Source organism: Mirounga leonina, unplaced genomic scaffold (genome assembly GCF_011800145.1).
Source record: "Mirounga leonina isolate KUSES-001 unplaced genomic scaffold, KU_Mleo_1.0 Mir_418, whole genome shotgun sequence".
Classification (NCBI taxonomy): domain Eukaryota; kingdom Metazoa; phylum Chordata; class Mammalia; order Carnivora; family Phocidae; genus Mirounga; species Mirounga leonina.
Window position 1 is genome coordinate 27,728,083 of NW_023270739.1, and position 24,431 is coordinate 27,752,513.

Sequence of the window (24,431 nt, forward strand, 5' to 3'; positions counted from 1 at the left end):
TAAATAAATAAATAAATAAATAAATAAATAAATAAATAAATAAATAAATAAAATCTTCAAAAAAAAAAAAAAGGTGGACAAAGCTCTGTGTCCTCATGGAGCATACATTCTAATGGGAGGAGAGACTCAAACAGTAAGATCATTTCAGATAATGTTAAATATTACCAGAAAGATCAGAGAGGGAGTGACTAGCCATTGCATCTAGGAAAAGATTTGTCAAGTTCTTTTAGTCTAAGTGAAGTGTTTATTTTAAGTCTATTACTCAATCTGTAGTCCTATGAATTCAGCTATCAAGAATGAAAAGAGCAGAAAGCAGATACACCATAACCTCTCTCTTTTCTTTCCTCTCTAGGCGGGTAACAGTTCATGTTTGCTTCATAAATGAAGCAGCTTTAAACAAATTCATTATCTGTCTGGAGTGACAGACTGCATTTTTATCTGTTCTTGTTACCCATGACTCTATATGGATGATTCACAAATTGGAACAAAGTGTTTTACTGTGAAACTGGCACTGAATTAATCATCTATAAAGAAGAACTTGCATGGAGCAGGACTCTATTTTAAGGACCTGGGGGACTTGTGGTCTCATTTAGAACTTGCAACTGATGTTGGGAGAGAAAGCACGTGTCCCAGACTGCATGCACCATTTTGCATGCCTCCAGAAATGTCTAATTGCTGAAAAGCCACATAGCTTTATTTTCAGTTACAACCTGCAGTTCATAGTTATCTTGGTCTCTGCAAGTAGATTTCATCCTGAACAGTGGGGGGTAATAATTTTTCTCAAAGGGATCTAGAAAAAAATTTAAAAACAAAAACTCAATAGCATCAGCAACTCTACATATAGAAAGCAGTGGAAACAAAATAATTGGATTAGGGCAACATGTCAGCCTTGTAGATGCTAATTAATGGTCTGGGTCTGATCTCGGTCTCTTCTTAACATAAACCTATATCCCACTAGACAAATGGACATGGTTAGCTGGATCTAATCATGCCTGGGAGCCAGTATTGAGTTAGAACAATGATGTCATCAACAAAATAAAAAACAACCTACTGAATGGGAGAAAATGATTTCAAATCATATATCTGATAAGGGGCTAATATCTAAAATCTACAAAGAACTCATACAACTCAATAGAAAAAAAAATCTATTTAAAAATGGGCAGAAGATCTGAATAGACATTTTTCCAAAGAAGACCTACAGATGAGAAGATGCTCAACATCAATCACCAGAGCAATGCAAATCAAAACCACAATGAGATATCACCTCACACTGTCAGAATGGCTAAAATCAAAAAGACAAGAAATAACAAGTATTGGTGAGGATGTGGAGAAAAGGGAACCCTTGTGCACTGTTGGTGGGAGTGTATATTGGTGTAGTCACTATGGAAAATTTTGAGTTCTCAAAAAAGTTAAAATAGAACTGCCATATTGTCCAGGAATTCTACTTCTGAGTATTTATCCAAGGAAAATGAAAACACTAATTCTAAAAGAAGTATAAACCCCTATGTTCTTTGCATTATTTATAGTAACCAAGATATGGAAACAATGTAAGTGTCCATCAATGGATGAATGGATAAAGAAGATGTGGTATATATGAGTATACACACACACAATGGATTATCATTCAGCTCTAAAAATGAAATCTTGCCATTTGTGACAATATGGATGGATCTTGAGGGCATTATCCTGAGTGAAATAAGTCAGAACAACAAATACCATATGATGTCTCTTATATGTGGAATCTAAAAAAAAATAAAAGTAAAAAAATTAAAAATACCAAGCTCATAGATACAAAGGAAAGATTGGTGGTTGCAAAGGACGGGGTGGGGGAATAAATGGATGAACTAGGTTTTTTTGTTTTTTAGTTTAAGTTGAATAAAAAGGTAAAAAAAGATAATAAGCCCCCCCCCAAAAAAAACCCCAAAATATTGATGCCTTTGCAGAGAGGAGACTTTCCAAAAGACTTATGGCCCAAAGCTATGAACACTGATCAGCAAGATAGTCACTGAGGAGCACATTCGACACCCTTTTCCCCTGCCACTGTAAGAGTGTATAAATTGTGCTTCCAAAATATATTATGAAATGGTTATATTCTAAAACTACTACAGAGTTATGTAAAGGGACTTAAGAGAAATTGCTGAATATATGTCGGTCCCATTTTCAATTTACATCATGAGAGAAAGTAAAAATAAATGATATTTAGTATCTAAAATTAGAAAACCACACCCACATGGTAATATGGGTATTGAAAACTAGGTTACTTGGCTTTTATAAGGCAGCAAGGAATCAGGAAATTTTAGTTATTTCTCGTATAATCACCATTATCACCATTAGTTTAAAGGATCCATTTATTTAAAATCAGGCACTGTATATTCATTAATGTTTATGAATTAAAGATAGCGAGCTTTATGTAGTTATGCATGTCAGTTTGCTATTTAAAATGTGTAACTGCGTTTGTCCTATTAAAAGTGAATTTGGTAAGAATTCCCAAGATGGACATCATGCTTTTAAACTAAAACTTGTTAAGACATTATGTGAATTTCCATTACCAATTTTTTTTATAGGCAAAGAAACATCTGACTAAAATGATTTCTTGTGGTTTATTTTGATGAAGATTCTTTTACTATATCATGAACACATACATAAAGGAACCCAAAGCTTTCTATTATAACTTAATTCTTGTTATAACATTATTGTCATGCTCTACCCCCTCAGATGACCATTTTCAGTGTCGTGATTTAAAAAAAAGGGAGGGCATGAAAAACTGTGAGCTTTCCTTTGATTTCAAAAGTCCAAGAATATCTAGCATAGTTGGATTTTAGATTATGTTCAAAGCAGATCCAAATAAAACTCGAGTGAAGTGGCCTTTGCTCTTTTTTTGTACCAAAGAGCCCAGATGATTTCTATGATCCTTCTTTCTCTAAAGTGCTGGGGTTCCTTAAAAGGTAGTCATTTCTCTAAGATACAACCCAGGTGCTTTGGGAAGCTGCATTGACTTATTCAGGCCCTTAAATATCCCCTGATAGAATCGACCAGTAATAAAATCAGAGGTCAGTTTAATTGCTGAAAGGACCTGTCTTAGTGTGTGACATTGTTTTGAGGAAAATAGATATAAATTAATATGAGTTATGTGTGCAGGTCAGGTGTAGATTGAGAAGATTGATACTTCTCAATTTAATAATTTGATTTATTTCACCAATGGTTTCGATTCTCTTAGGCATGAGAAAATGCTGTTTAATGAACTTGAGAGAACAATAAATGCACTTTTGTTCTCAAAGCTAGGAGCTGGGTTTTAACACTCAAGGACATGGTTCTAATCAATAGAGTTAAAGAAACGAATTCAGCAAGTTATGAAATATGGCATGATAGGCGAGGGGCAATATATTCTGCCTAATTAAATGTATTCGTTCATTGAGAGTTATGTGAATTACCAATTTTTAAAACACTGAAGTTTGATAAAATGCATGAACAGTAGAAAAAGGCTGAACATTATTTTGGATGCTAGGTGCTTGGGAATTGTCATATCTGCTTTGAGATAAATAGATATATATAGATATATATATCTTTGCTTTATTTTATCCAATATGTGTCCTAAATATCCTTCAGAAATCATGGAAAACTCACAAATGATACTATAAACCATGAAATCACCTTTTAAATTGGTGCCATGTATCTGATAGTTATCTTCTGTAACATTCCAAAATTACCTTTTAAAATGATCTCAGAAGTCTGCAGATTCTAAATTATACTAAAAGCTTTGCACCTCTTTGGTAGAACACAAGCCTATAGAGAAACTGGCTCTGTGATAAATGGTGCCTGCTCAGTGATACTGAAGTGTTGCTGGATTTTGTGTTCTAATCTTATGTGCTTACCACACTGCCACTTTTTAATGAGTCAGAGACAAATTGATTTTTTTCAATATGATAAGAATAAGTACCCTGTTCTCTTTAAAAAGGATTAAGTATGTGAAGAATGAAAATGTATGAGAAAGTATGTGTTTATAATGCAATGTTTGCTTTTAGTAAGAATTAAACACATTTAATTGAGTATTAAAGTACTTTGGGGAAACTCTGTGGCATATTTTGGTATTCTAATTCAACTGAGGTTTGAAAGTAACAGAAAAATCCATTCAGAATTCATTGATATCTCTTAATGTTTTTGTGCAGCTAGGTTTTGGTTTCAAAATGTAATTCCAACAGGAGGCATTTAACCATTCCCATTCCCACCTATTCTTTAAGAAATATTTTTCAAAAAGACAGTTTGGCATAGCAAGGTGGATGTGGGGGGAAAATTGTCAGAAGCCTCCACTCTGCTGTTAACTAATATTGGTAAGTCACTTCCTCTCTTTGGATCTCAATTTTTTATTCACCTTTATGGTGAAGTTGGAGGTCACATCTCCTTAGGTGTGAAACCTATTGATATATGACTGACAAACACAATAAAATAGATCTGAAATTACTCCATATAAAATATTGAACTCTGATCTCTGTGAATAAGCAATTTGAACATAAAAAGTCATTGCTGTTCTTGTTTGTAATGTAAATAGGATCCGTTAGTAAAAGTGAAATTAAATCTCATGTAGGGTGAATTGGATAACCATTTACACAAGAGATGGCTTTTTCCTTTGCTTAAGTAAACATTTTTGGATCGCCTCTGAAGAATGAAAACCGCAAGTACATTTTAGAAAGAGATACTATAAGATATGTGTAACTTTTGGAAATGCACCAAATTAAGCTTATTTAAATGCTTTCATTTTATTAAAAGCTTAGAGCATAAAACGTAAGATGCTCAAAGTTTTTGAGTGCCAAAAGATAATTTATAATCCATTTGGAAAGGGGTCATCCATAAATTACATATTAAAATTAGAAAGTGGGATAAGAATTTTAATTAAGCCAGCTTGTCTTTGAAACAGTATTATTTTGTGAAATTGGCATTAAAATATAAACATTCAAATTGAAATTCTAGTAATTTATGGTGTTTGATCACACAGTTTATAGTGTTGCTGCTTTCCATTAACAAGTCTGGAAATGCCTTTGTTACAGATAAAATAATGGTACTTTAATTTCCTAAAAGATGTTTTAGAAGTAATTTATATTAAAGTAGATATTCATAATCCTAAAATGTTTCCTAAGCACTGTAAATTTATAACTGCCATCTCCAACTACATCCTTATGATGTTATTTTTAAAAATAAAATTAAGATAATTGTTTAACCTAAAAACCATAGTATTTTCAATTACTTGATTTCTCAGTTATAAGACTCAAGAATTTTCAGTAAGAATATCCTATTCTATATTCTAAGGATTAATGTGTGATTATAGTGTCCACTTGTCACTATTTTTTAAATTGATGGACTTGAAAAGTATTCAGACATTTAGATGGATGCATAGATATATTGCTAGTTCAGTCATAGATTGGAGTTTGCATATTGTAATGTAAATGTATGTCAACATTATTCTAGTTTATTATGACTGAAGTGTAATTAAATAAAAAAGGTTGTAAAATGTGATGTGTATGTGTATATACTATATGTGTACTTTTTAAACTAGGTATATGTCCTGACCCCTTTTTATACAGGTTGAATTTGAAATTACATTATATATACATATACTTTATTGTTCTAAATAAAGAATTTTATGCACTCTCAGAAGTTTGCCCTGTCATTTGATATCTCAAGATTATCACACATATTTAAAACATGGTTGAGGGGGCCCCTGGCTGGCGCAATCGGCAGGATATCTGACTCTTGGTTTCAGCTCAGGTCGTGAAATTGAGCCCACACTCAGCAAGGAGTCTGCTTGAGATTTTCTCTCCCTCCCCCTCATGCTCCTGCTCTCTAAAATAAATAAATCTTAAAAAAAAAAATGGTGGGGCGCCTGGGTGGCTCAGTTGGTTAAGCGACTGCCTTCGGCTCAGGTCATGATCCTGGAGTCCCTGGATTGAGTCCCGCATCGGGCTCCCTGCTCAGCAAGGAGCCTGCTTCTCCCTCTAACCCTCCCCCCGTCATGTACTCTCTCTCATTCTCGCTCTCTCAAATAAATAAATCTTAAAAAAAAAATGGTTGAGCAATTTATTAAGCTAAAATCAAATTTTTCTATAGAAATTCATTAATCTAGATTTTGTTGTCATATGGACATGAGATAAATCATTTTAATTCAATAAATATTCACTGGTTACTAAAATTGCCTTTGATTACCTGACCTATTAAGTTAACACTGTTTGATCTCAAGAGGTTTCTAATGGGGAAAAGATAAGAAAACCACTGTACTATGCATAAAACCACACTGAAGTAATTACCTAAGTGCAAAGCTTAGAGCATGTCCTTAAAGCATGCAAGAAGGAGAAATGGATATAGACTAGGTGAGATTATGGAGGAGTTGGTATTTGGGCTAAGACTTACAAGGGTGAGAGAAATTTTGACGGGAGAATTATACCCAGTTTGAGCAACACTTTCCAAAGCAAGAAGCAATAAAATTTCTTAGCTTATTCTATCGGAACAAACCAACGTGCCCTGGGCATATAATACAAAAAGAGATATAGAAAGAGAAGAGAGCACAGCCTTCTTGAATGCCACAAGAAGGGTAGATTTTTTTTTTTTTAAGATTTTTATTTATTTGAGAGAGAGCGAGCACAAGCGGGCAGAGAGGCAGAAGGAGAAGCAGGCTTTCTGCTGTGCAGGGAGCCCCATGCGGGGCTCCATCCCAGGACCCTGAGATCTGACCTGAGCAAAGGCTGTCGCTTAAACAACTGAGCCACCCAGGCGCCCTGAGGGTAGATATTCTTAGGGACCATGGGAAAATTCCCATTGCGTGTTTCTGAGAAGAAGAATGGCAAGATCAAACACCATGGTGGCTCATGTGATTTAGGCAATAAATTGTTATCTTGCTTAACCTCTGGTTGGTTTTTGACTCTTGAGACCACATCCCCTAGCTTTATAACACAATATTTATTCACCCATTTCTTTTCAACTTTGCTGTTTCTGCCTCCTCTGCTCAATGTTTATACTGCAAACTTTTACCAATATAAGCCTAGACAACTATAATCTTCTAACTGATCACACATCACTAACCCTTTTTCAATCAGTTCCTTAAGTTAGAGCGAATAATATGGAGACATGTGATGTTATTTTTCTCTGGTTAAAACACCTAAATGGTTTCTCGTTATTTTCAGAAGAAAACCCAAAGGCCTTAACGTGGCTTACGAGGCCCTCCTTGGTCCATCTCATAGTTTTTTTTTGGGGGGGGGGATTAGTAATTGATTTCTTTCCCCTTTAAGCCATGAACAATGTGAGGTATAGGACCATGAATATTTATACACCTGTATTCCCCAAATTTAATACAAATAATAAGGTGTGTAATTGAAACAAAATTTGAACTGAACAGATATTACCTAATGTCTGATAAGTTATTTTCTATAATGTTTTATTATGAAAAATTTGAAATATATATAATAGTGGGCAGAGTAGTATAATGAAACCCCATATAAGCGTAACTTAGCTTCAACTTGACTCCACTATTGAATGATTTTGTTTTATCTAAGTCTCCTATCTATACTCCTTCTCCACTCCCCTTTTCATATTATTTGTAGGTCAATACCTAAAAATATTTGACCTGTAAATATTTATGTGTGTATTTATAAATTATAACTTTTTAAAACATAACCATAGTACACTTGTCACACCAAAGAAAAATGAACAATTCCTTAATATTAAAGAGTCAGTAAGTATTCACATGTCAATTTTCTCACATCGTTGTACATTTCAGTATTGCACTACAGCAGGGTATAAAATAATGGCAAAAGTCTCCCTTTAACATTGCATTTTTGTTCCCCCAGAGATCAACGCCACTAACTACTTTGTGTTAACTTCCAGAACTTTTTGGCATGAGCAAATCATATATGTATATGTGTCTATGTATGTATATGTGTATATGAATATAATATGTATAATACTATTCTCTAACCTTACCTTTTCCATTTATTAGAAGAATGTGTAACACTCTGGATCAGCCCAGATAAGCCTTTATCCACTGTGCCATTAGGGCCAGGAAATTATAGATGGACATTGAGATTGTAATAAAGTGTGTGCCCTTTGGAATTTCAGTCCATACTTAGCAAAATCCAATGTACTTTCAGAACTTTTCCTTCATCATCTTACTCAAAACGAGGATCTCTTCTGAGGATATATCTACCTCTTCAGCCCTCTCAGTTAGTGGCTGTGTTTCCTCCATAACTGTCACTGGGTCCAGAAGTGGGTACTCTGCTCTTCATTACTGCTTCTATTTTCTCCTCCCTAAGCCCTCCCAGATTTGAATCTCATATTATTAGACTATATATCCACTGCCACTCACTGTTGCTTCCATGTATAACTCCCAGGTTCCACTCCCTCATTTCTTGATGATGTTAGGCCTGGGTTCACTGTCACTCAATTCATTTATATTCCGGTCTTAATTCTTGGGATTTTGATATGCACCTAAGTGATCCTTTCAACATCCTGTCTTTTCAGGTCCTTGAACTTTTCTCCTAATGAACCAGTTCTCAACACCACCCTAGCCACTTAGTCTGATGGTGTTCCTATAGACTTTATCATTTCCATTAAGTGTAACGCATTCATATCTCAATTCCATATATTCCATCTCTGACCACCACTTTGTATCTTTCCAATTTACTCCCTTTGATCCAGTGGGCCTGTCAATCTATGATTCTATCATTTTCCACTAACTGTTAATCTTTGATGTCCTCTCTCCTTAAATGGGTTAAAATCCACAGTCCAGCATTATAATCATTCCCTTGCATATACTTTCTTCTTGATCCCTCTCGGTTCCTAATATTTGCCTGGTAAATGACACCCTGCTCAAATACAGTTCTCCATCCACTCTTTATCTGTGCTTGTATGGCTAAACATGACTGGTATACAATACACTATCATGCCTACTAGTTTCTCTATAGATTCCTTCCTGTCAAGTAGGTCTTAATGCTGCTCCAACAATTATATTTCTAGTCTATTGCTCTTCTCTAGTCTTTTTTGCTTTTTCATTCTCATAGCTATTTTATACGTTATTTTGTCTCCCAAACCCCCCACTGCATTCCCCATTCTCACTCTTAGTTCATAATCTTGGTTGCTATTTTACCTTGAAAATTGAAAAATAAATAAATAAATAAATAAAAGAGACTTCCAAAGGCTCCTAACACCTGGAGGCTGAGTTTCTGTGAAGCTAAAGAAACTTAAATTTCTGGTCCTCACACATTGTAGGTCTTTTATACATCATAGGAAGGAGCTAGCAATGGATTCACGTAGTAATATATTGTTGTGAAATTTGCAGCCACTTCCATTTATCCTTAAGGTATTAGTGTTCTGGTGTGGGAATGGCTTCTAGAAACACTCCCACTGACCACTGTACCAATTCACTAGGACACCATGACCCAAAATTGTGTGAGCAGAGGCTGTATCAGGATGCCCTAGTAAATGTGTCTTATGAATCTGGTACCAGAAGTATGTGGGTGATGCATGAGAAACAAGGTTTGAAATGAATGGAGGCAGAAGCCAGTTTGTGGAAAATTCTCACAATCATCACAATCACCTGATGTGTAAAATTATAAGTGGAAGAACCAGGTTTCATTAATGCCTGGTCAAGTCTTGGTAGCTTTCCCCAACCAGAAAATGCTCAGTAATATAAGTATAAACAAAACCATACATTTTTTTCCTCTTTTTTTTTTTTTAAAGATTTTTTATTTATTTATTCATGAGAGACAGAGAGAGAGAAGCAGAGGGAGAAGCAGGCTCCCAAGGAGCAGGGAGCCCAATGCGGGACTCGATCCCAGCACCCTGGGATCATGACCTGAGCCGAAGGCAGACGCTTAACCATCTGAGCCACCCAGGTGCCCCCATTTTTTCCTCTTAATTATGAGGAAACAGAATAGAATTTAATAAAATTGCTATGTTTCTTTTTAAAGATTTTATTTATTTGACAGAGAGAGACACAGTGAGAGAGGGAACACAAGCAGGGGGAGTAGGAGAAGGAGAAGCGGGCCTCCTGCAGAGCAGGGAGCCTGTTGCAGGGCTTGACCCCAGGACCCTGGAATCATGACCTGAGCCGAAGGCAGACGCTTAATGACTGAGCCACCCAGGCGACCCTAAAATTGCTATGTTTATAGAACCGGAAAATCTGTATATGAGGACACATGTTTTAGGCTTCTCAATGTACTGGTCTTGACAAATGTGTAGCGTTGTACATCCACCATTATAGAACATACAGAACTGCTTAATTGCCCTAAAAAATCTCTTGTGCTTTATGTATTCAACATTCCTACCCTCCCCTGTACCTCTAGAAACCACTGATTTTTTATTTTCTTTACAGTTTTCACGTTTTCCAGAGTGTCATATAATTGAAATTCTACAATATGTAGTCTTTTCAGACTAGTTTTTTTCAATTAGCAATATGCATTTAATGTTCATCTATATTTTTCACTGCTTTATAGCTCATTTCTTTTTATCATAAAATAATATTCCATTGTCTGGATGTGTCATAGTTTGGTTATCCATTTACTATTAAGAACATCTTTAGTTGTTTCCAGTTTTTTGGTGATTATGAATTAAGCTGCTATAAACATTTATTTTTTGGGAGACATAAGTTTTCAAATCAGTTGGGTAAATGCCTAGGAGCATTATTGCTGGACTATATGGTACAACTATGTTTAGGTTTGTAAAAAACACAAAACTGTCTTCTAAAGTGGCTGTACCACTTTGCACTCCCAGCAGCTACGAATGAGAAGTCCTGCTGCTCCACATCCTCTCCAGCAATTTATATTGTCAGTTTGTTGGATTTTAGCCATTCTAATAGATGGGGAATAGTGTATCATTATTGTTTTAATTTGTAGTTCCCTAATGACAAATGATGGTGAGCATCTTTTCATAAGTTTACTTGCCATCTCTTTATCTGCTTTGGTGAGATGTCTTTTCAAATCTTTTGTCCATTTTTAAATTGGGTTGTTTCTTTACTATTGGATTTTAAAAAAGGTTGTATATTTTAGATGCAAATCTTATGTCAGATATGTGTTCTGCACATTTTTGCTACAGTTTGTGGCTTTTCATTCTCCTAATAATGTCTTTCACAGAACAGCTTCAAGCATTTCTTTAAACATACTATAAAATGTTCTAAAGAGGTTCTGTGTAACAAGATGGTCTCCCCAACATAAGGCTTTTGGAAAATAATGACATTTTAAGGACTTCTGACTTTTAAGGACATCTAACATATAGTTTTAAAAACTCAAAAAATCAAAACACATTAGAAAAAAAAAAGTGATAAAACTCAGACATATTATTTAACTCCAATCTGGAAAGATGTTTTGGAATAGCTCATAAAAACAACTGAGAAATTGTAAACTCCTAATTCAAATACATTAAATGGATGTAAAGATTCTGTAATCTTTATATTTATTTATTAAAAACCTAGGAGTTTTAAGAAGATGGTGGAGTAGGAGAATCCTGAGTTCACCTTGTCCCATGGACACACATACATCACAGCTACATCCATGCGACTAACTCTGAAAACCACCTGAAGAATGGCAGAACAGACCTTTCACAGCTAATCATAGAGAGGAAGCCACATCAAAAAGGGTAGGAGGGATAGAGACATAGCTGGGAACCAAATGCCTGGCAAGACTGACCACGAACAAGAAGGACATCATGAGTATGAAAAAACAAGAGGATCAGACCCCACAATGAGCACCCCTGGCATTGGGGACCTGCACTGGAAATACAGTTCCCATAACATCTAGTTTTGAAAAACAGTGGGGCTTAATTCTGAGAACTTTAAAAATCAGTGGGGCGTAACGCCAACAGCTTTAAAAACTAGCAGGTTTAACTCCAGGAGAGCCAGAGGGTGGTAGAAAACTGAGTCACTGCCCTTAAAAAGTCAGCACACTAAATAATTTGGCCCAAGACACACGGTTCAGAAGCAGCAGTTTGAAAAGCGCCTGGGGTATATGTGAAGGAGATTCACTGAATAATCTTAGAACATTTGCTGGAGGTGCAAGGATCTGCATGTGATTTCTCCAGGAACAAAGGTGCTGGTGGAAGCCATTTGTTTCCCCATTCCCCAACCAAGATAGCTAGGCACTTTCTGGAACCAGTGCTAACACCCTCCATCTATCCTGTTAGAACCACGTGACCTGCCCCAGTATTCCCCTATGAACCCACTGCATCCACCCTGCCTGCCTCAACAGGCATCCCTCCAAATCAGCTTCTGACCCACTGCACCTGGCAGGCAGCCCCAGCCATGACTGGCACCACACCAGAGTGACTCATGCCCTGGTGAGGGTGCAGGAAGATAACCCCACACACCAGTGCACCTGTAGTTCCTACAGCTAGTCCTCTTGTTGGCCTAGCAGGGAGCAAGCCCTGCCTTGGTGCACCTTCTGCTGTGACAGAGAGGCTAATTGCAGAGAACTAGGGTGAGCACCTGCTCCACCCACCAGTGAGCCCAAATGGGCCACAGAGAGGTCTCTCAATTAAGTGGGGAGCAACCCCTGCACAGTGTGCCCACAGCAAGCAAAGGAGATCACTGCAGCTACCTGGGCTGAAGGCAACCACAGCTCAGCCACAACAGGAGGGTGCATGCAGCCCACATAGGGGAAACCCTTGAAGTGCCTGGTTCTGTTGACTAGAAGACATTGTGCTACAGGGCGTCACACAACCTCTTCTACATAAGGTCACTACTTTCAAGACCAGGAGACATAACTAACCTACCTAATACATAGAAAAAAACACAGAGAGAAAAAATGTTGAGACAGAAGAATATGTCCCAAAAGAATGAACAAAATAAACATTATAGGTTAATGAAATGGAGATAAACAGTATGCTGGATAAAGAATTCAAAACAATGGTAATAAAGATACTCACTGGACTTAAGAGTGGATGAACTCATTGAGAACTTCAAAAAAGAGAAAATATTTTAAAAAATCCAGTTAGAGCTGAAGTATTCAATAACTGAAACAAAAAATATACCAGAGGGAATCAACAGCAGATTAGAAAATGCAGAACAAATTAGCAATCTGGACAATAGGATAATGGAAAGCAACCAAGCTGAACAGCAAAAAGAAAAAATAATAATAATAAATGAAAATACATTTAGGGAGCTCTGTGACATCATCAAGTATGATAACATCTGCATTATAGCAATCTCAAAAAGAGAAGAGAGAGAGAAGGCAGAAAACTTATATGAAGAATAATAGCTGAAAACATCCCAAATCTGGGAAAAGAAACAGACATCCAGGGCCAACAAGGACAGAGAGCCCCTAAAAAGATGAATCCAAGCAGGTCCACACCAAAATATATAATAATTAAAATGGCAAAGAGTAATAATAATAAAGAGAGAGAACTTTTTAAAAGATTTTATTTATTTATTTTAGAGAGCACCAGGGGAGGAGCAGAGGGAGAGGGAAAAGCAGACTCTGCAACGAGTGTGGAGCCCAACACGGGGCTCAATCCCACAACCCTGAGATCATGACCTGAGCTGAAATTGAGAGTCAGACACCCAATTAACTGAGCCACTCAGGTGCCCTAATAAAGAGAGAATTTTAAAGGCACCAAGAGAAAACAGTTACATACAAGGAAAACCATATTAAGGTAATCAGCTGATTTTTTAAATATTTTTAAAGATTTTATTTATTTATTTGACAGAGAGAGATAGTGAGAGCGGAAACACAAGCAGGAGGAGTGGGAGAGTTATAGGGAGAGTTATAGGGACATATTTTAAATAAGATTCTTTACCTTTTAATGATATATGCTGACATACTTACAGGTGAAAAATTATGACAATTCCTTAGAATAATTCAATGGTGGTAGAGCTGGATAGATAAAACAAAAGAGGGTTTATGAGTTAATGTTGATTGTTATCCTTGGGATATAGATAGAAAGGTGTTCCTTTTTCTTTCTATCATGTCTTTTTTTTTTTTTTAAGAGAGAGAGAGAGAGCACACACAAGTGGAGGGGAGGGACAGAGGGAAAGAGGTGCTCCATGCTGTGCTCAATCTCACAACCTTGAGATCATGACCTGAATGAAATCAAGAGTCAGATGCATAACTGACTGACCCACCCGGTCACCCCTATTTTTCTAGTTTTGTGTATGTTTGAAATTGTCCATTATGAGAAATTTAAAAATATAAAATTCATGATATATTTCATTATGTCATATGTTTCATTTAATTTTTATCTCATTGTCTTACCTCCTCATGTACCTGATTATTTTTTACATTTCGTCAGATGTTGTATAAAACCAATTATATATGGGGGAGGAGCTAAGGAGTAGGAGGAGGACCCTAGGTTTGCCTTTTATCTTGAACACAACCAGATAAATATCAAATCATCCTGAATACCTAAGAAATTAATCTGAGGACTGACAGAACAAACAGCACAACTAGAGGGAGAGAAGAGGTCACACTGCAGAAGATATGAGGTGCAGAAACATGGTTTGAGGGAGAAATGGATCACAGGTGTGGCAGTGGGGAGGGAGCCCTGGTCACAGAGAGAGGTGAGAGAGAGAGGAGTGCACAGGGGATTGCACAAGGAAACCACTTCCCCAAAGCCATTGGACAGGAAAATGTGAGGGGCTGATATTCGTGTGTTTTTACAACCAGTGGGGCTCAAAGACTGGAGTTTTAGAGGTTCAAAGCATGGCCATTGTGGAGCCCTGAGGACACTGTGATGCTCCTGTAGAGAAGGAAGTATATGACCTCTTCTTTATAAAGCCATTACTCTCGGGAACAGGAAACATACAAGGCTTTCCTAACAAACAAAAGAAGACAGAGACCTAAACAAATTACCAGGACAGAGGAATTCATCCCAAAAGAAAGACAAGAAAAGGTCATGGCCAGGGATCTAATCAAAAGAGATATAAGAAATATGCCTGATCCAAATTTAAAGCAACAATCATAAGGATACTAGCTGGGCTTGTGAGAAGCAGAGAAGACACCATGGAGTCCTTTACCACTGAGATAAAAGATCTAAAAGCTAGTCAGGCTGAAATAAAAAATGCTAAAACTGAGATGAAAAACTGAATGGATGTAATGACCTCAAGGACAGAAGAAACACAGGAATGAATAAATGATATAGAAGATTAAATTGTGGAAAAATAATGAGGCTGAAAAGAAGAGGGAGAGAAAAGTATTGGATCATGAAGGTAGACTTAGGGAACTCAGCAATTCCATAAAGCATAAAAACATTCATATCATAGGAGTCCCAGAAAAAGAAGAGAGAGGGAAAAATGGCAGAAGGTTTATTCGAGTAAATTATAGCTGAAAACTTCCCTAATCTGGGAAAAGAAAAAGACATCCAAATCCAGGAAGCACAAATAAATAAAAGCAGGCCAACACCAAAACATACGGTAAATTTGCAAAACACAGAGATAAGGAAAAAATCCTAAAGCAACAAGGCAAAGAACTCCTTAACTTACAAGGGAAGACAAATAAGGTTAGCAGATCTATCCACCAAAAACTGATAAGCCAGAAAAGATGGCATGATATATTCAACATACTGGAACAGACAAATATGCAACCAAGAATACTTTATCCAGCAAAGCTGATATTCAGAATAGGAGAGATAAAGAATTTCCCAGACAGGGGCGCCTGGGTGACTCAGTCAGTCAAGTGTCTGACTCTTGACTCCCACTCAGGTCATGATCTAAGGGTCATGAGCATGAGGCTCTGCACTGGGCATGGAGCCAGCTTAAATTCTTACTCCCTCTGCCACCTCTCTCCCCCATTTCACATGCTCTCTCTCTCTCAAAAAAAAAAAAAAAAAAAAAAAAAAAGATTTTGCTGAACAAAAGCTAAAGGAGTTCATGACCACTAAACCAGCCCCACAAGAAATATTGAAAGGGGCTCTTTGAATGGGAAAGAAAGACCAAAAGGAACAAGGACTAGAAAGAAACAGAGAAAATCTCCAGAAACAACAACTTTACAGGTAATACAATGGTGCGAAATTCATACCTACCAATAATCACTCTGAATGCAAATGGACTAAATGCTCCAATCAAAACACATAGGGGGTCAGAATGGATTTAAAAAAAGAACAAGACCCATCTTCATGCTGCTTACAACTCATTTTAGACCTAAAGACTACTGCAGATTGAAAGTGAGGGGATGGAGAAACATTTATCATGCTAATGGACATCAAAAAGAAAGCCAGAGGAGCCATACTCATATCAGACAAACTAGATTTTAAACCAAAGACTGTAACAAGAGATGAAGAAGGACACTATATCATAATAAAGGTGGTCTATCCAACAAGAAGCTCTAACAACCGCAAATATTTAGGCCCCCATCTTGGGAACACCCAAATATATATATACCAATTAATAACAAATATAAAGAAACTCATTGATAACAATACAATAATAGTGGTGGACTTTAACACCCCACTTACAGCAATGGACAGATCATCTAAGCAGAAGATCAACAAGGAAACAAGGGCTTTGAATGATACACTGGACCAGGTGGACTTAACAGATATATTCAGAACATTTCATCCTCAGGCAGCAGAATACGCATTCTTTTCGAGGGCACATGGGACATTGTCCAGAACGGATGGCATAGGAGGTCACAAGTCAGGCCTCAACAAGTACAAATAGATTGAGATCATACCATGCATATTTTCTGACCACAATGCTATGAAACTTGAAGTCAATCACAAGAAACAATTTGGAAAGACCACTAATCCATAGAGGTTAAAGCACATCCTACTAAAGAATGAATGGGTCAGCCAGGAAATTAAAGAAGAAATTTTTAAAAATGCATGGAAGCAAATGAAAATGAAAACATGACAGCCCAAGACCTTTGGGCTGCAGCAAAAGCTGTCCTAAGAGGGAAGTATATAGCAGTACAGCCTTACCTCAAGAAGCAAAAAAAAAATCTCCAATGCACAACCTAACCTTCCACCTAAAGGAGCTAGAAGCCTAAAGCCAGCAGAAGAAGGGAAATAATGAAGATTAGAGCAGAAATAAATGATAGAGAAACAAACAAACCAAAACCCCAGTAGAACAGATCAACCCAACTAAGAGCTGATTCTTTGAAAGAATTAATAAAATTGATAAACTCCCTAGCCAGACTTATCCAAAAAAAAGAGAAAGGACCCAAATAAATAAATTCACAAATGAAAGGGGTGAGATCAAAACCAACACCAAAGAAATACAAACAATTATAAGAGAATATTATGAAAAATTAAATGCCAACAAATTGGGCAATCGGGAAGAAATAGGTAAATTCCTAGAAACCTATAAACTACCAAAACTGAAACAGGGAGAAATAGAAAACTTGAACACATAGACAATCATCAAAGAAATTGATTCAGTAATCAAAAATCTCCCAACAAACAAAAGGCCAGATGGCTTCCCAGGGGAGTTCTACTAAACATTTTAAGAAAAGTTAATACCTATTCTTCTCAAACTGTTCCAGAAAATAGTAAAGGAAGGAAAATTTCCAAACTCATTCTCTGAGGCCAGCATTACCTTGATTCCAAAACCAAAGACCTCACTAAAAAGGAGAACTACAGGCCAATATCCCTGATCAATTTGGATGCAAAAATTCTCAAAAATATACTAGCAAATTGAATCCAACAGTACATTAAAGAATCATTCACCACAAGTGGAATTTATTCCTGGGTTGCAACGGTTGTCTGATGTTGGCAAATCAATCAATGTGAGACACCACATTAGTAAAAGAAAGGGTAAGAACCATATGATCCTCTCAATAGATGCAGAAAAAGCATTTGACAAAATACAGTATCCATGCTTGATAAAAACCCTCAACAAAGTAGGGATAGAGGGAACATACCTCAACTTCATAAAGACTGTATACGAAAGACGCACAGATAATATCATCCCCAATGGGGAAAATCTGAGAGCTTTTCTTTAAGGTCAGGAACAAGACAGGGATATCCACTCTCATCAGTACTATTTAACATAGTACTGGAAGTCTTAGCCTCAGCAACTGGACAACAAAAAGAAATAAAAGGCATCTAAATTGTCAAGAAAGAAGTCAAACTTTCACTATTTGCAGATGACATGGTACTCTATGTAGAAAACCTGAAAGACTCCACCAAAAAATTACTAAAACTGATACACCAATGCAGTGTAGTTGAAGGATACAAAACCAAGTACAGAAATCTGTTTAATTTTCAATTGAAGCAGCAGAAAAGAAATCAAGGAATCAATCCTATTTACAATTGCACCAAAAACTGTAAGATACCTAGGAATAAACCTAACCAAAGAGGTAAAAGATCTGTACTCTGAAAACTATAAGACACTGATGAAAGAAATTGAAGAGGACACAATAAAATGGAAAAGCATTCCATGTTCATGGATTAGAAGAACAAACATTGTTAAAATGTCTATACTACCCAAAGCAATCTACACATTTAATGCAATCCCTATCAAAATACCACCAGCATTTTTCACAGAGCTAGAACAAATAATCCTAAGGTTTGTATGGACCCACAAAAGACCATGAATAGCCAAAGCGATCTTAAGAAAGAAAAGCAAAGCAGAGGCATCACCATGCCGGACTTCAAGCTATATTACAAAGTGGTAGTGATCAAGACAGTATGGTACTGGCACAAAAACAGACACATAGATCAATGGAACAGAATAGAGAGCTCAGAAATGGAGCCACAACTCTATGGTCAACTAATCTTTGACAAAGCAGGAAAGAATATCCAGTGGAAAAAAGAGAGTCTCTTCAACAAATGGTGTTGGGAACACTGGACACCAACATGCAAAAGAATGAAACTGGACCACTTTCTTACACCATACACAAAAATAAATTTAAAATGGATTAAAGACCCAAATGTGAGAAGGAAAACATCAAAATCCTAGAGGAGAACTCAGGCAGTAAACTCTTTGACATGGGCCATAGCAAATTCTTACTAGTCACATTTCTGGAGACAAGTGAACCAAAGGCAAAAATGAATTATTGGGACTTCATTAAGATAGAAAGCTTCTACACAGTGAAGGAAATAATCAATAAAACTAAAAGGCAACCTTCAGAATGGGAGAAGATATTTGCAAACAACATATCTGATAAAGAGTTAGTATCTAAAATCTATAAAGAACTTATCAAACTCAACACACAAAGTACAAAGAATCCAGTTAAAAAATGGGCAGAAGACATGGATAGACCCTTTTCCAAAGAGACATCCAGATGGCTAATAGACACATGAAAAGATGCTTAACATTACTCATCATCAGGGAAATGCAAATCACAACTACAATGAGATATCACCTCACACTGTCAGAATGGCTAATTTAACAACACAGGAAACAACAAATGTTGGCAAGGATGTGTAGAAATGGGAACCCTCTAGTGTGCAGATTCCTCAAAAATTTAAAAATAGAACTACCCTACAATCCAGAAATTGTCCTACTAGGTATTTACCCAAAGGATACAAAAATACTGATTTGAAAGAATACATGCACCCTGATGTTTATAGCAGCATTATCAACATTAGCCAAATTATGGAAAGAGCCCAAATGTCCATAGACTGATGAATGGACAAAGATGTGGTACACACACACACACACACACACACACACACACACAGAGGAATATTACTCAGCCATCAAAAAGCATGAATTTTTGCTATTTGCAATGACATGAACAGAGCTAGAGAGTATTATGCTAAGTTAAATAAGACTGTCAGAGAAAGACAATTACTATATGATTTCATTCATAATGTGGATTTTAATAAACAAAACAAATGAACATATGAGGGGAAAAAAAGAGAAACCATAAAACAGACTCTTAACTACAGAGAACAAACTGAGGGTTGCTGGAGGGGAAGTGGGTGGGGGGATGGGCTAAATGGGTGATGGGATTAAGGAGGGCACTTGTGATGAGCACTGGGTGTGTATGTAAGTGATGAATCACTAAATTCTACACCTGAAACTAATATTACACTGTATGTTAACTAATTGGAATTTAAATAAAAATGTGAAACTAAAAAAAAAGAAAGCAAGTAAAACAAATAAATTATAAATAAAATAAACTAGTCTTAAAAAAAAACAAACTCATGAACAATATCAATGAAAGCTGAGTGTCTGCATCCCTTAAGACCCACCAGTTCTACTATCTATATGTTCTCAGAAGCATACTCAACATAGAATATGCACAAGAATGTTCGTAGCAGTACTGTTTATAGTTTCCCAGACTGAAAACTACTCAAATGCCAATTAACAATGGAACAAGTGTATTATGGTATATGCACAAAATGGAATACTGTAAAGCACTGAGAACAGAAGAACCATATCTACAATATAATATGTGTCAATAAAAATTTAAAAACCAATTATAGATATAGCTTGAGTCCCCAAATAGCATTACTTTTATCTTAAGAAGATTTTTTTTATTAGTTTCCTAAGGCAGCTAGGGGCACTAGCAATTCCAGATCACCTCAATCCAGGGTTTCTGGACCTCAGCACTACTGACATTGTCAACTAAATAATCTCTTGTTGTGGGGGCTGCCCTGTGCATTTTAGGATCGTTAGCAATATCCCTGGTCTCTACCTACTAGATGCCAACAGCATCCCCCGGTGTAACAATAAAAAATGTCTACGGTATGGTCAAACATCCTCTGAGGGACAAAATCAGGCTCTTCCCCATGACTGTCTTACCCTAATCAGAAATTGAGATATTTTGACATTAAATTTGGGTTGCTGGACAGCCCATTTATTGGACCTTCAGGGTCCCAACCTAATGTCTGGGGTTTTTCTTTTGTTTTGTTTTTTGTTTTGTTTCTTTGTTTGTCTGGTTGGTTTTTGTTTTCGTTTTTGTTTTGACCAGGGCTCATACTGCTTGGCAAGCCCTGAGTTCAGTGTTTGCCCATCAGCCCTGAGAGTTGTTGAAAATTCTGCTCAGCTTCTGAACCCTTTAGCTGGCAGTTCTATTATCAGTGGGTATCCCTAAGAAAAAGGTGTCCCCGAATGCCTTGAATATCTCTCTGAGGCTTTTGTTGTTGTTTTTACCTTTCTAGTACCTTGGAAATTTTTTTCCCCCATTTTATCTATTTTGTTTTCCTTATCTGAAGTGTTTTATCAGCTTTACCTATGGGATTACTAGAGTGGAAATCCTCTTCATCTTGCATTCTTTGTTAAACTCAGATTTTCATTTCCACTGAAACTACTCTTGTCAAGATTTCTTATGGAATGAATTCCAATGGTCATTTCAGAAACCTCATGTGCTGTACACTCCCTTGTACACTTTTTGAGTCTTGTTTTGACTTCTTTCGTAGTTGCTCTTTCTTATTCTCTTCCTTCCTCATCTTCCTGTCCTGTCAATGAAGAAGTGTTCTATGGCTCAGTCCCTGGCACTCTTCTGTTAGAATATACTCATTCCTTGGTGATCTCAATCAGTCTACTTTCTTTAAATAACACAGATGTAGCAAGTACACCTAATTAATTTATCCAGCCCAGATCCCTTGCCTCTTAGATGTCTGAGTGAAATCTCACACTTAACATCCCAAACTGAACTTTTGATCTTACTACAAAAATACAAAACAAAATAAAATCCAAAAAAACTTTAACTTGACATTTTTAAAAGGAGTTCTTTGTAGCTATTATCTAAATGAAGTCTTAGAAATATTAAAAATTATATATTAGGTTTATACTTCTATTAACTAAATTGTTTTATGACTAGTATTGATTACTTGCTACAGTAAGAAATTATTTATTCAATAGGATAATTTTTACACAAATAGTATTTTGGCTGTCACTTAGTACAATGAGGTATATTGCTTTTTTCTGAACATTACAGTGATTTTAGTCCTACTTGTTTGTAAATACCCTAATTCTCATTCTGAAATAAACTCACTCAAATATGGTATTTATGTTTGGTCAAAAAACTCTCTAGGATTTTCATCTCAGATAAAAGAAAACCATGTATGTAATTTAACATATTCATGTAATATTCACATAATGTAAAATTGTCATTTGAAATATTTTAAAATGTGTTACCATAACCCTCCCGCTAAAAGCTTTCAGGAAATAATATAACCTTAAAGAATACTGTTCAAAAATAACTCATTAACTATTTATAACACTTTAGATGTTTGGTGGTGAAAACTACTATAAGTTATCTCCCTCTACTCTTCATGCACAAGTGTTTTTAAATTTAAGATTGGGTACTTCTAGGCTTAACCATTGGAAGTGTTTCTTTTGTAGGAGAGAATGGGGTGGGGAATGAAATGTTTATAGCCTCTAACAGTCTGAAGGACAACTTCTACATTCTAAGCAATAATGTCATTATGTGATTCACTTCAAAGATAGAAAGCTAAGTTTCCGAAGACAAAAAGATACATTTATTTTAAAAAAAAATATGTGAATTGTCAGATATGTACAATAATAGTTCAAACTTTATATATCTCAACTCTACCCGGTGAAGAGTTTATTGAAATATCAGAAGAGTCAAATATAAGTATTTGTTTTTTAAATAAACTATTTATTTGGAAGGTAAATTTAAAAGGCTTATTTTAAAATGCAATAATTCTGTATTTCTCTCAGAGCAAAAGCCAAAGTTCTGGAATGGCCTCTGTGACATGCATCCTTGACCCCTACTTGACCTTTCCTTGGACCACTTTCCCTGGATCACTCTGCTCTAGCTACACTGAACTCTTTGGATGTTCTCAACACACTCCCATGTTGGGGTTTTTGCACTAGCTGTGTCCTCTACTTGGACATTCTCCTTTCAGGTATCCTTCCACATGGCTCACTCCCTTACCTCTTCAAGGCTTTGCTCAAATGTCACCTACTCAGTAAAGCTCATCCTGTGCACCCTATTTCAAAGAGCAACTTGCACCCTTTCTACCCTCAGCACTCAGACCAGTTTAGTGTGTTCCGCATTTTTTTTTCATAGCATTTATCACCCTCTAACATAGAGGTTCCCAAACTTCATCAATTCACTGTACCCTTAGTTTCTCAAAAAATGTTCACAGCACCTCTAGCCAAAAGAAATATCTAACAATTCCATTCATTAAATAGATAGGTCCAAACAACTAAATAGCACTTATGTCTAAACAATTTACTAGCCATTTTAAAAAGTAATAATATTTATATTTCATTTTTAATTCATCATAATTACTTACTTAATAGGCTTTGTGTTTCTGTTGGACCCTGAATGGTTTGTCAACACTTGGGATCTTAATGGACAACACCATCCTCATTTCCTGATGCACACCGATTTTTGTACAGGATTTGCTGGTTATTATAGCAACCACTGAGAAGCTAAGTTTGAAAAGATATGATGTCACCAAAAGAAATTTAGCACGATTTAATGTTGAAACTCTGAGCTATCCTTGCTAGTAATTTGTGCATTTTCTGATAGATGCTGCCATGTTTCCCTTAAAAATGTAGGTAACTTGCATGCATCATCTCTGTAATTCTGCTGCAGTACCTCAAAATGCCTTGGCACATAGTTTAGGAACCACGACTCTAACTTATTATATAATTATTTTTTAGGGGTACTATTTATTGTCTACTTTTATTTTTTTATTTTTTTAAAAGATTTTATTTATTTATTTGACAGAGGGAGACAAAGTGAAAGAAGGAACACAAGCAGGGGGAGTGGGAGAGGGAGAAGCAGGCTTCCCGCTGAGCAGGGAGCCCGATGTGGGACTCGATCCCAGGACTCTGGGATCATGACCTGAGCCGAAGGCAGACGCTTAACGACTGAGCCACCCAGGTGCCCCTATTGTCTACTTTTTTTAAAGATTTTATTTATTTATTTATTTATTTGACAGAGAGAGAGTACATGAGAAGGGGGAAGGGACGGAGGGAGAGGGAGAAGCAGGCTCCCCGTTGAGCAGGGAGTCCCACATGGGGCTCCATTCCAGGACCCTGGGATCATGACCTGAGCCAAAGGCAGACACTTAACCAACTGAGCCACCCAGGTACCCTTATTTATTGTCTTCTTTACCACCAGCCCTCATGATAGAATGAACTCAAGCACAAGAATTTGTGTCTATTTTGTTCTTTGATATAAGCACCTTGAATAATATTGGCACATGCAGGTTTTCAGCATATATTTGTGACATGAATGTTTATGGGTCATTTATGTTTTTTATAAACGCTGCTTACATTTTTGCCAGTTTTCTTTCAGGTGTTATCTTTATATTGGTTTCTGAGTTTTGTTTTGTTTTGTTTTTTTGCATATCTAGAAAATCAGCCTTTGCTTTTTATATGTTTGGCATATATTTTTCCCAGTTTGTCTTTTTTTTTTTTTTTTACATTTTTATGATACGTTTTGCTGCATAGGTAGTTTAAAATTTTACCCAGTTAATTCTGCCATTTCCTTTTCTTTATAGATTTTAGGTAATACTTTATTTTTAAACACACTTTGCCCATCTCATGATCCTAAATAAATTTAAAAAGTTGTATTCAATTTTTTCCCTAA

General features: G+C 36.3%; 1 protein-coding gene across 4 annotated transcripts in view; it reads left to right on the forward strand.

Annotated features, from left to right (window-relative positions):
• Window positions 1-24,431, forward strand: part of KITLG (KIT ligand) — a 121,412-nt gene that overhangs the window by 76,738 nt on the left and 20,243 nt on the right. For 3 of the 4 annotated variants that reach the window (XM_034987872.1, XM_034987870.1, XM_034987873.1), the window contains one exon: window positions 353-786. The exons of the other annotated variant lie outside the window; for it this stretch is intronic. The gene's annotated coding sequence lies outside the window, so the exon portion shown is untranslated. Of the gene's footprint in view, window positions 1-352; window positions 787-24,431 lie in introns of those variants that run through there. 4 annotated transcript variants of the gene reach the window in all.